At 32.3% G+C, this 10553-nt stretch overlaps 1 protein-coding gene across 1 annotated transcript in view; it reads left to right on the top strand.

The window, feature by feature from the left end:
* The first annotated feature begins 7461 nt into the window (after nt 1–7461).
* Nucleotides 7462–10553, top strand: part of grm2b (glutamate receptor, metabotropic 2b) — a 35003-nt gene continuing 31911 nt past the window's right edge. Inside the window, exons 1-2 of the mRNA XM_073825956.1 lie at nt 7462–7889; nt 7954–8108. The gene's annotated coding sequence lies outside the window, so the exon portion shown is untranslated. The remainder of the gene's footprint in view (nt 7890–7953; nt 8109–10553) is intronic.

Genomic DNA, 10553 nt, shown 5'->3' with positions numbered 1-10553 from the left:
TTATTGGTGCCAAGTTCCTAATAACTGAAGTTACACTGCCATTGATGTTAGTGATTATTCATGTGAATCTATGTAATGTTCAGCTTTCAATTATTCCAGTCTAATTTGTTATTCTCCATCCACACATTCTGTCTTCATCCTTCAGTAATTGCTAATTCGCACCCAAAGAAACTCCCAAAACTGAAGAGCTATGTGACTTGAATATTCATTCATCAAAACCATATGTTCATAGACAAACCAAATCTCTATTTGCACCAGAAACTGACAGATATGACTTCCTCAGGAGAGAGATGATTGCAGCACACTTATTTCCGACACATATTTATTTGTTGTTTGCAATTAAAGGTGTTTAGTGCATATAATTATCTGATCATAATTTATCATATAAATGGTATTGCATATTCTTGATTTCCTTCAGATAATACAACTTACACTTGATCAGTGTAGTATATTTTTTTAAGTAATACAGTGGTATTTTTATGTTTTGAATGTTCAGGTGTTACTCACTAGACTTTTTTAATTTCTTGAATGTTTATCCTTCCATGTTGATCCAGGTTGTGCGAGTTCACACTTCAGGACATACTTGATATATTGTTAGTCCAGATACAGTTCATAATATTTCATATCTATGTATTATTTTAATTTTTAATGATTTGTTTTGCTAGTTGTTGAGCAACTTAATAAAGACTTTTAACAAAGTACTGATTCTTCTTTCTTCATAAATCTATACATTTGTTGCTAATAATTGTAAAAATGTAATAATTGTATACGTTCATATATTATTTATATTATTCCATTTAATAATATTTTAATTAGCTTAATTATTTTAACTTCATTTCTAATTTTTACTTTAACCATCATTTTAATTTTAGTAATTTTGTTACGTGCTGCATTTTTCCCTATTAAGCTTTAATTTTTTTTTTTTCGATTTTAGTTTTCGAACTTACTTTATTTCAGTTTAAACTGATTTTTTATTTAATTTTGAAAGTTTTATTAATTAATAGATATAATATGATATAAACATTTATATTTTATATCATAATAAAATAATGTTTTTTTTGCTAGTTGAGCAACTTAATAGACTTTTAACAAAGTACTGATTCTTCTTTCTTCATAAATCCATTCATTTGTTGCTGTAATAAAGTTATACTCGCTCGTATGTTATTTATATTATACCATTTATTAATATTATTAATTAGCCTAATTATTTTAACTTATCATTTTTACATTTTCAGTCATTTAATTTTAGTAATTTTGTTATGTGCTTCTATCATTTTTATTCGTTTTTTTCCTATTTAGCCTTAGATTTTTTTCAATTTTAGTTTTTAAACTTACTTTATTTCAGTTTAAACTTTTTTAAATTTTTTTAGTTTTATTAATTAATAGATATAATATAATATAAACATTTATATTTTATTTTATATCATAATAAAATAAATAATAAAAATATATTTTTGTTAGTTGTTGAGCAACTTAATAAAGACTATTAACAAAGTACTGATTCTTCTTTCTTCAAAAATCCATTCATTTGTTGCTGTAATAAAGTTATACTTGCTCGTATGTTATTTATATTATACCATTTATTAATATTATTAATTAGCCTAATTATTTTAACTTTACTTCTCATTTTTACATTTTCCGTCATTTAATTTTAGTAATTTTGTTATGTGCTTCTATCATTTTTTATTATCTTTTTTCCTATTTAGCCTTAGATTTTTTTTTTCAATTTTAGTTTTTAAACTTACTTTATTTCAGTTTAAACTTTAAAAAAAAAAATTAAGTTTTATTAATTAATAGATATAATATAATATAAACATTTATATTTTATTTTATATCATAATAAAATAAATAATATTTTTTTTGCTAGTTGAGCAACTTAATAAAGACTATTAACAAAGTACTGATTCTTCTTCAAAAATCCATTCATTTGTTGCTGTAATAAAGTTATACTCGCTCATATGTTATTTATATTATACCATTTATTAATATTATTAATTAGCCTAATTATTTTAACTTCACTTCTCGTTTTTACATTTTCCGTCATTTAATTTTAGTAATTTTGTTATGTGCTTCTATCATTTTTATTATTTTTTTGTCCTATTTAGCCTTAAATAATTTTTAACCCACTTTATTTCAGTTTAAACTGATTTCTTATTTACTAAGTTTTATTAATTAATAGATAATATAATATTATAAAAAATAATATTTTATTTTATATCATAATAAAAATAAATAAATTATATATATATATATTTTATTTTTTATTTTTATTTTTTTATTTTTTTTTATTGGTTGTTGCCTGTATGCTTGCATTTACAACAGGTTTTTATATTAGCCATATTTGTAATGTATTTCCTTGTCATTTAATTAGATTAACCTGTCTTTGTCAAATGTGTGGTTGTTGTTTAAACTCTAGACAGACAGCCTTAGTTGTTTGTCTCATAGTGACTGAACACTAAAAATCAACCAACTCCAATAAACTTCAAAACTTTGATGTCTAGTTTTTGTTTTATTGCCCTCCAGACACACACAAACTACTGTAAATCCCTCTCTGTATTATGTCTGGTAGTGCTTTCTTTGTTTTCTGTAAAACCAAAACAATTATCTGGTCTCCTAAGAAATGGATTTATGATGTGTCTGCACATTGAAGTTTTCAGAGGGTTCATGTACACAGACAGCTTCAAAGTGTCATTATAATCCACAGTGTCATAGCTACTATGGCACTAATTGGAAAATAATACATCACAACACAGCCTCCTGAGACATCTAAAGAAGTTTCAAAAGCACACAGACACGGTCAAGAGTATCAAATACTCCCACTTCTATCAAATGGTCTTGTTGGTAATGGTGTTTGACTAGCAGCATCAAGTCTGGTCCACATCACGGCTTATTCTGGCCCAGAATCATCAGAGATAGGGACTATGATTTTTGTGACGTGGAAATCAAATGTAGGTCTGTACACTTAAATCAAAACGTGATATGGACTAGTGAATATTAAGCCACAAAATACTATGTAAATGTGAATCCTGAATCCTGCATGTCCTTGTGTGAATGACTGGCACAGATGTGCAGTTTCATTTACTACACTATTACTGAAGAGCCTTTGATGCTCGTGAAACTTTTAGCCTCTTCCGCCTCAACATAAGTACATGAACACATAAACATAACCTTTAGAACTGCTCTGAGAGTCAATTCATGAGCATTTTACCTTTTCCTGTGAGAGAAACAAAAACTACCACCATATCATTTACAAAGAGAAACTTAAAGGTCTTCATAGCAACCCGTCAAAATAAAAGTTTTGTTTAACTTGAAGGAACTGTGAGAGAAATATATTTAAAGTAATGATAGTACTACTACTACTACTACTAATAAAATTATAAAATATTATTATTTTAAGGAATATTTACCAGAAAAATGATTTACCACAATTTATTTACCAGAAAAATGTAAATACACAAAACCGTATTTCTGAAAATAATAAAATAAATAAATAAATAAAATAATAATAACACATTTGTTTCTTATAAAATTAATTATTTGGAGATGCTTTTGATTATTAAAATTTAATGAAACCATTAAAATGGATTTAAAAATGTAAAATTTTTGTTCAACTTTTAATAAATTGCGTTTCGTGATTTCAATTAATTAGACATGTATAAAATATAAAATTTTATTTTAACCATTAAAACTAAGTGTTGAAAAATTAAAATGGAAAAAAATGGAATCCCGAAAAATTTAAATTAATTTAGAAAAAAACATAAAACAGAATTTAGGAAATAATAAAACGGATTTCATAGGGCCCTATAGACAGCATCAGATTGTATGCAGTACAAAATCATTATAGTTTTTAGATCAAAAGTATTTTGTTAATCGTACATTAACATCACCGGTTCCAAAATACTTATGAAGCAGTACAACTGTTTTCAACATTGATAGTAAATCAGAATATTAGAATGATTTCTAAAGGATCATGTGACACTGAAGACTGTAGTAATGATGTTGAAAATTCAGCTTTGCATCACAGAAACAAATTTTAGTTTGAAGTATATTGAAATAGAAAACAGCTATTTTAAATTGTAATAATATTTCACTATATTACCATTTTTTCTGTATTTTTGATCAAATAAACCCAGCCTTGATAAGCAGAAAGGTCTTCTTTAAAACATATTAACAATCTTTTGAACAGCAATGATGTGAAAGATTTAAAACCATGACAATTTGGCAAATCTAAACTAGTTAATGCACCCTGGCCCTCTTGCCTTTGACTTGGATTGATTGAAAACTTTTGACCCTGTTAAGTTAAACTGACTTCAACCTGCAGAGAATCAACAATTCATTTCTAAAGCATTTTAGAACACAGTCTGAACCTTCAATTATTATGGCTGACCTATTTATAAACCTCACTTTCACGGTTACTTTACCTCCGAATATAACAAATAGATGTTATTTTTGCATGAATGATTCACAAGCTTGTTGTTATTTAGCATAGCAATAGACAGTTTTACATGCTGTTGCATCACACAAACTATTTTTCCAGAAGGCTGACCACAGCTTTCAGATTGATCTTGAGAATTTGACAAATTATACTACCGTACTTCCATTTAGGTGGAAAATTTTTAGAGCAATTTCTGATAATCATATCTACGTGTCCTTGCACTCCCCAAAACTTTATCCTATTTGTCTCGTTCCTCTGGATCTCCCTGCCATTATGATGTTGAACAGACCTCTTTTTCAAAGCAAAATTGGTCCCTTTGTGTTAGAGGTGGTTATTATATAATCTATTGCAAGTGTTTGCTGCTCTAATCACCACTGTGGTGCATGTGCATTTCTCTCAACCGTCCTCTGAAAATATCCAAATTGCTTGTGTGTACGGAAGACAATGCAAGCTTTGTGCTCCCGTCGGTGTGTGTCTCTCCATCAGCGACCAACCCCCTCCTGATTCCCCTTTAATTGGTTGAGAACAGAACTTGGACAGCGCTTGAGGGGTCTTAACACACTGTTCTGGAACTTGGGTCTTAAGCACTGCCTTCTACTGATACATACTTACAGTATCAACTTACATTTCTCCCAGAGGCATCAGCACATTAAGTTCGTTCTGTAATTATACCTTTTTTTATGCTGTCTTGCTCATCATTAAAAGGCCTTTCATAGGAGTTTGGGTTAGAATCAACCCGGCGAATCAAATCCTGCAAGTGGGCAGCATTTCCTTCGCTTTGGCTTAAATGTAAATGTGTAATTAGGCTTCTGTGTTTGACATACTGCTGGATTGTAGAGGTTGGTAATACGAGGCTATAATTTTCTCCTGCTGTTTAAAAAAAAGTTCAGTGGCAGTTCTAGACCACACTACTTTTGCTGTGATTTTGTATTTTGTCCTTTTTCGAGCATGACAGAAAATCATTAGCTGATATGGCATTAGTGTTTGCACATGCCACTGAAACAATAAACAATGCCACTGAACCGAATGAAACTTGCATATTTTGCTGAGTATTGCTGCTGAAAATGATCAATTATTGTCATGTTTTGGGCTGTACTAATCTGTCAGACTGGGAAAAACATTTGGAGTACTATAGACTGCCAAAAGTTTTAACAAATCAAGGAGAAAAGTGCAAAGAAACTGTCTGAGGAACAAAAAGCTTTTGTTTTTAAGGAAAAAATTGTGTGGAAGCTGCTAAATCACATAGAGAAGGACTTAATATGCAGGAAAATATTTCACCGACCTGACTGGAAATGATAAGAACAAACACAAATGTTGTCAAGAAGATTCTTGCCCTGGAAATCCTGTTTCAGTTTGGCCAACCACAAACTTAAAACAATTTTTTGCACTCTTCTCCTTGATTTGTTGTAACATTTGGAAGTCTATAATACTCCAAATGTATTTCCCGGTCCAAACAATTAGTAAAGCCCAAAACATGACAATAACTGACCATTTTCACTAGCAATAATCAGCAAAATATACGAGTTTTGTTCTATTCAGTGGCATTGTTTACGTTCAATGGCTGATTGATGGCGCCTCCTGAAAACACTGGATGGTAATAACTGCTTCAAAGAACTATTAAAAACCGCTATCATAAGCAACAGCTGGTATTTGAATAGTGAACATGTACTGTAAAGCTACCTGTATCTTCTTTGGGAAGCTTCTTTGTGACTTTCTTTTATTGAAGCATGCCGTCTATGCACGCAGTCTGGCCTTGCGTTTTGAATATTTTTCTATTTGCGTAATAGTCATTGAACAATTAATTACTTTTTTCAGTACTGCCACCACCAGGTTAAACCTCAAATTGCACCTAAATTGTTGTTGAGGGCTGGGGCCAAACTTGTTGACAACGGGCACGACACGGAGATAAACACTTTTTTGTGTTTTGTTTTGTTGTTTTTCAGTTGTTTTTAATCTTTTTTGTAGTATGTTACAGACAAATAGAGCTGAGTTACGAAGGGACATTTCTAAATAATAAAACCGAGTATGTTACTGTATGTCTAGAGGTCAAGCAGACAACCAATCATAATCTGCCTCAGTTCATGCCTCATTAAATATTCATAAGCTTAGTAGCAGAAGGCAGAAACCACGCTTTGTTTAGAAAGATGAAAATGTCTATGAACAGCTATTTTACTAATAGTTATGCATTTCATTTTTATATGACACTGCAGAAAACTTAAAACAGACTGGATTTAAGTGACGACGTTCATACGTCATACATTTTGTCTATACCTGAGACTGAAAAGAAGCCAACTAGTTTTTTTGTTTTTTTTAAGAGTTTGATTATATTTTAAAGTATATTACTTAATATCACATGCATATGTCAGCGTTAATTCAGTCAGGATTTACAAATTGTTTGGTGCAAAACGATTTCAAATTTAGGGATGAGCTGCCAAGCTTGTTGACAGCGGGCACATTTTCCTGTTACTTTTGTGTTTTTTCTAATATTTTTAACCTTTTTGCAGTATGTTTCAGACGAATAGAGCGAAGTTACATAGAGACATTTCTAAATCTTGCTGCGAGCTCACCGCGTGCGGTACTTCTAGAGGGCAAGCAGACAACCAATCACAATCTGCCTCAGTGCTTACCTCATTAAATATTCATAAGCTAAGTCGGCAGAAGGCAGAAACCATCATGCGTTGTTTAGTATGAGGGCAAAAGACGAAAATGTCAATAAACAGCCATTTTACTAATGTTTATCTTATATATTTAATTTTATATAACACTAGCCAATAGAAAACTTAAAGCAGAGTGGATTTACGTGACGGTATTTATACCTTATAGATTTTGTCTAGACGTGACAAACTTATAAGGAGGCTAGTGTAAAGTATGAACAGTGCACAACACAGAACAAGATAACATTTCCCCATTACTAAAAATGTAATGGATAAACAATGTAAAGCGTGAAAACCGTTTGTGACTCCACCTATCTTAGCAGATAGCAGCCAGATATGAGAGAGAGAGAGAGAGAGAGAGAGGTACACGAAGGGGGCGCAGGGGTAGCTGTTCCACCCGAACCTCACGAATGCATGAAGCTCGAACCTTGAACACCAACAACCAGTATTTGAAATTAAAAGATCAAATCGTAACACAGGGACCCAGCATTTGTTGCCGAGGCGCTACTTAATATATTCGGCCAATATTGTTTAATAACAAGCTTTCAAGTTTCAGTGAGATACACTGGAAAGTCGTGACTGGGAGAAGCGAACAGTGGATCCGTGGAGATTTAGTTTGAGTTTATTAAACCTCTCACGATGGCAGGTGTGTGGACTGAATTCTTGCGCTCTCACAAAACCCCGAGGCTGAGGAGAAAGCACCGAACTGGCCATTAAGTGGACTTAGGTGGGCTGAAGAAGGTGTTTGTGCTTCTAATGAGAACGCATTCATCATTTCGAGTGAATTCCACTGTGCACAGGTAAGATCTTCCTCCTCCTCCTCCTCTTCGTCACCTCCTGCGCTTCACCAGGTCTTTGTTTCAGCACCAAGGACAGATCCAAGCACATCAAACACCTGCACCTGTGGGGACATCATGAATGGGAACTGATTTCTCACCAATCCCACAGCGACATCAACTTTGCATCCTTGAAAGAAGTTCCACGAGGTGTTGAATTCCTGCCAGATCAATTCTTCACAGGTAAGCATGCATTTTTATTTACGCGCTCGGTACGCGTGCATTTACGCACACTTTGGTTAATTTTAAAATCATTTGCATGTCCGACTGGTTGTGTTTACCACCACAGGGGAGGTACTTGTTATATTAGGGTACAATTTATTACATGCAACAATAATCATCGCAAGTCAAAGTGCTGGGGAATTGCCTTATCGCGCGTCTGCACGGATGCTTTGGCATTTCTTGAGCGCAACCTGTCATGCGATAGAATACAAACAGCACAGGCTTGCGTTTGAATGTCAATGAGATGTTGCTCCTTTGTTGACTATAAATGCATTTGATATTTGAGCACAATCTGACACGCTCAACTCTCTGATCAACTTATGTTATCGGTATGCATTATGCAAACATAATATATTAGGTTTGCAGCTGTTTGCGTTTCTTCTTTTGACTTATTTAGACTGCAATATTGCATATTTTGTACTGAAACAATCGTTTATTTCAATCTGAAAGCTGAAACCATCCACCAGAAACATTTTCAGGCTTTCAGACTTGTTAAATACTTCAATTAAATGCGTTTATGTTATGCAAACATTCAAACTGTTTTGAACACAGTCAAATCATTATAAGCATACTAGCTTGAAAACAGGACAAAAGCAATTGCAGGTGACGCAATTGCAGTTTTATAAATTCCTCAACCTAATTTAAGTTCTGTTGACATCAGATCAAACCAGAGAGAAATAACACTGAGCCCTCATGAATAGCACAACCGTTGCCTTTGAACACTTTTTTACAATCTGTGAAATGCCATTTTTCCTGTTGAGAAAAACTTCTCGCAAAACTTAACACTCTTGTGCATCCGCTGACACTTTGAATCTGAATAGTGTAAAGCATCCATAGCAACCCGTAGAGCAAAGCTGATTGGACGTGCTGAGATAAACATCTCATAGTTAATTTGCTCCATGTCTGTGAATGCTTTAGTCCTTGGCAGCCTAACCAAGCCATTCAACTGGTCTGGCTGAGCTCCAGAAGTTATCAATGAAACCAAAGTGGGTCCTATAAAAAGTAAATAGGACTTTAATTGTATGCGAGGTGGGAATAACATTATAAGAATGTAATATTTTTTTATATATTGATATGTCACCAATATTTTAAACCTATCAGCAGTCAAGCTGATGGTGAGCCCAGACTGGTAAAATCCCATCTGGTCTCTCAGTATACACATAAATGCTGCCAAGGCGAGAATCAAGGGAACTAATTTTCACAAGCTCTGAATTCCAGCATTATCATGTGCCTCTCTTAGTTACTTAGGCATTTATCTATGGATTTTAATGGCCAAAATAACCTGGGGTTAGAGAGTGGATCCGTGTGGTGCACTCCTCAATCAGATTACATTGAAAAAACACTGAAATTAAGCCCATAAATCATAATTATCACGCCACAACCTGACGGAAAAGGTTTATTCTCCTATCAGACGTGAGCATTAATTGAATTAATTTTATCGCGTGTCATTACGAAAAATGTGTGTTCCTGTGGGGATTTATATACTGATGTGATCATTAATTTTATTATGTTAAACTAAGTTGATATCATCATCAGATTTGAGCTGTGAATCAAATTTCCTGTACTTGACTGCCCTAGTGAAAAATAAATGTACTAAAATATCTCTGAAATACATTTATTTCATCCTAAGTATACTTGCACATTTATGTACTTAATAAAAATGCAATTGTACTTTTGGTATCTTAAACTGATATACTTTAAGTCTGTTAATTTTGTGCTTAATGCACTTAAATTGTTAATTTAACTTAAGATATACTGAAGTACAATAAATTTGATTTTGCTAAAGTGTAACTATTCCAAGTATATCTTACATTTAAAGACCAATATTATTTATAGACCATACATCATCAATGGTGATATTAAAACACATTTTAGGCTTAATATTAAGAAATGTGCATTGTGCACATGTGATACTCCCAATAAAGTTTAATAATAATTTTTATATCAGTAAATCTTGAGCGATATTTCAGTAAATATGTTAATAGATTTGAACTATAGTTAGTATGAAATAAATGCATTTTAAATACAGTACTTTTTTAACAGGGTGCAGCAAATTTTTGAAACCTTAGGTTTTTCCATATTCTGCTTAATTTAACTAAATTAATTCAAAGCAGCATTATTTGTTTTCCAGTCATTTTGACCTGGAAATGATTTCCCTTTTTTTCTGAAAATGTTAATTGTATTGGATTGGACTAAGACTTATTGGCTTTGCTCACACAGGGTAACAACTTGCCAAAAAATTTGAATTATTCTGCTTTTTGGGATTTCTTTTTTCACTCCTCCTTGTCAAAACTGACTGGCCTCACTTCTAAACTTCTTGTTATGTTATATTATTACAGATTATTGGATTCATGTTTTTTCTTTTGACATATTTGGGCTGTAATATCGCATATTTAGTACTGAAAT

Source organism: Garra rufa, chromosome 20 (assembly GCF_049309525.1).
Source record: "Garra rufa chromosome 20, GarRuf1.0, whole genome shotgun sequence".
NCBI lineage: Eukaryota > Metazoa > Chordata > Actinopteri > Cypriniformes > Cyprinidae > Garra > Garra rufa.
This window is presented reverse-complemented; position numbering and strand designations above follow the sequence as displayed.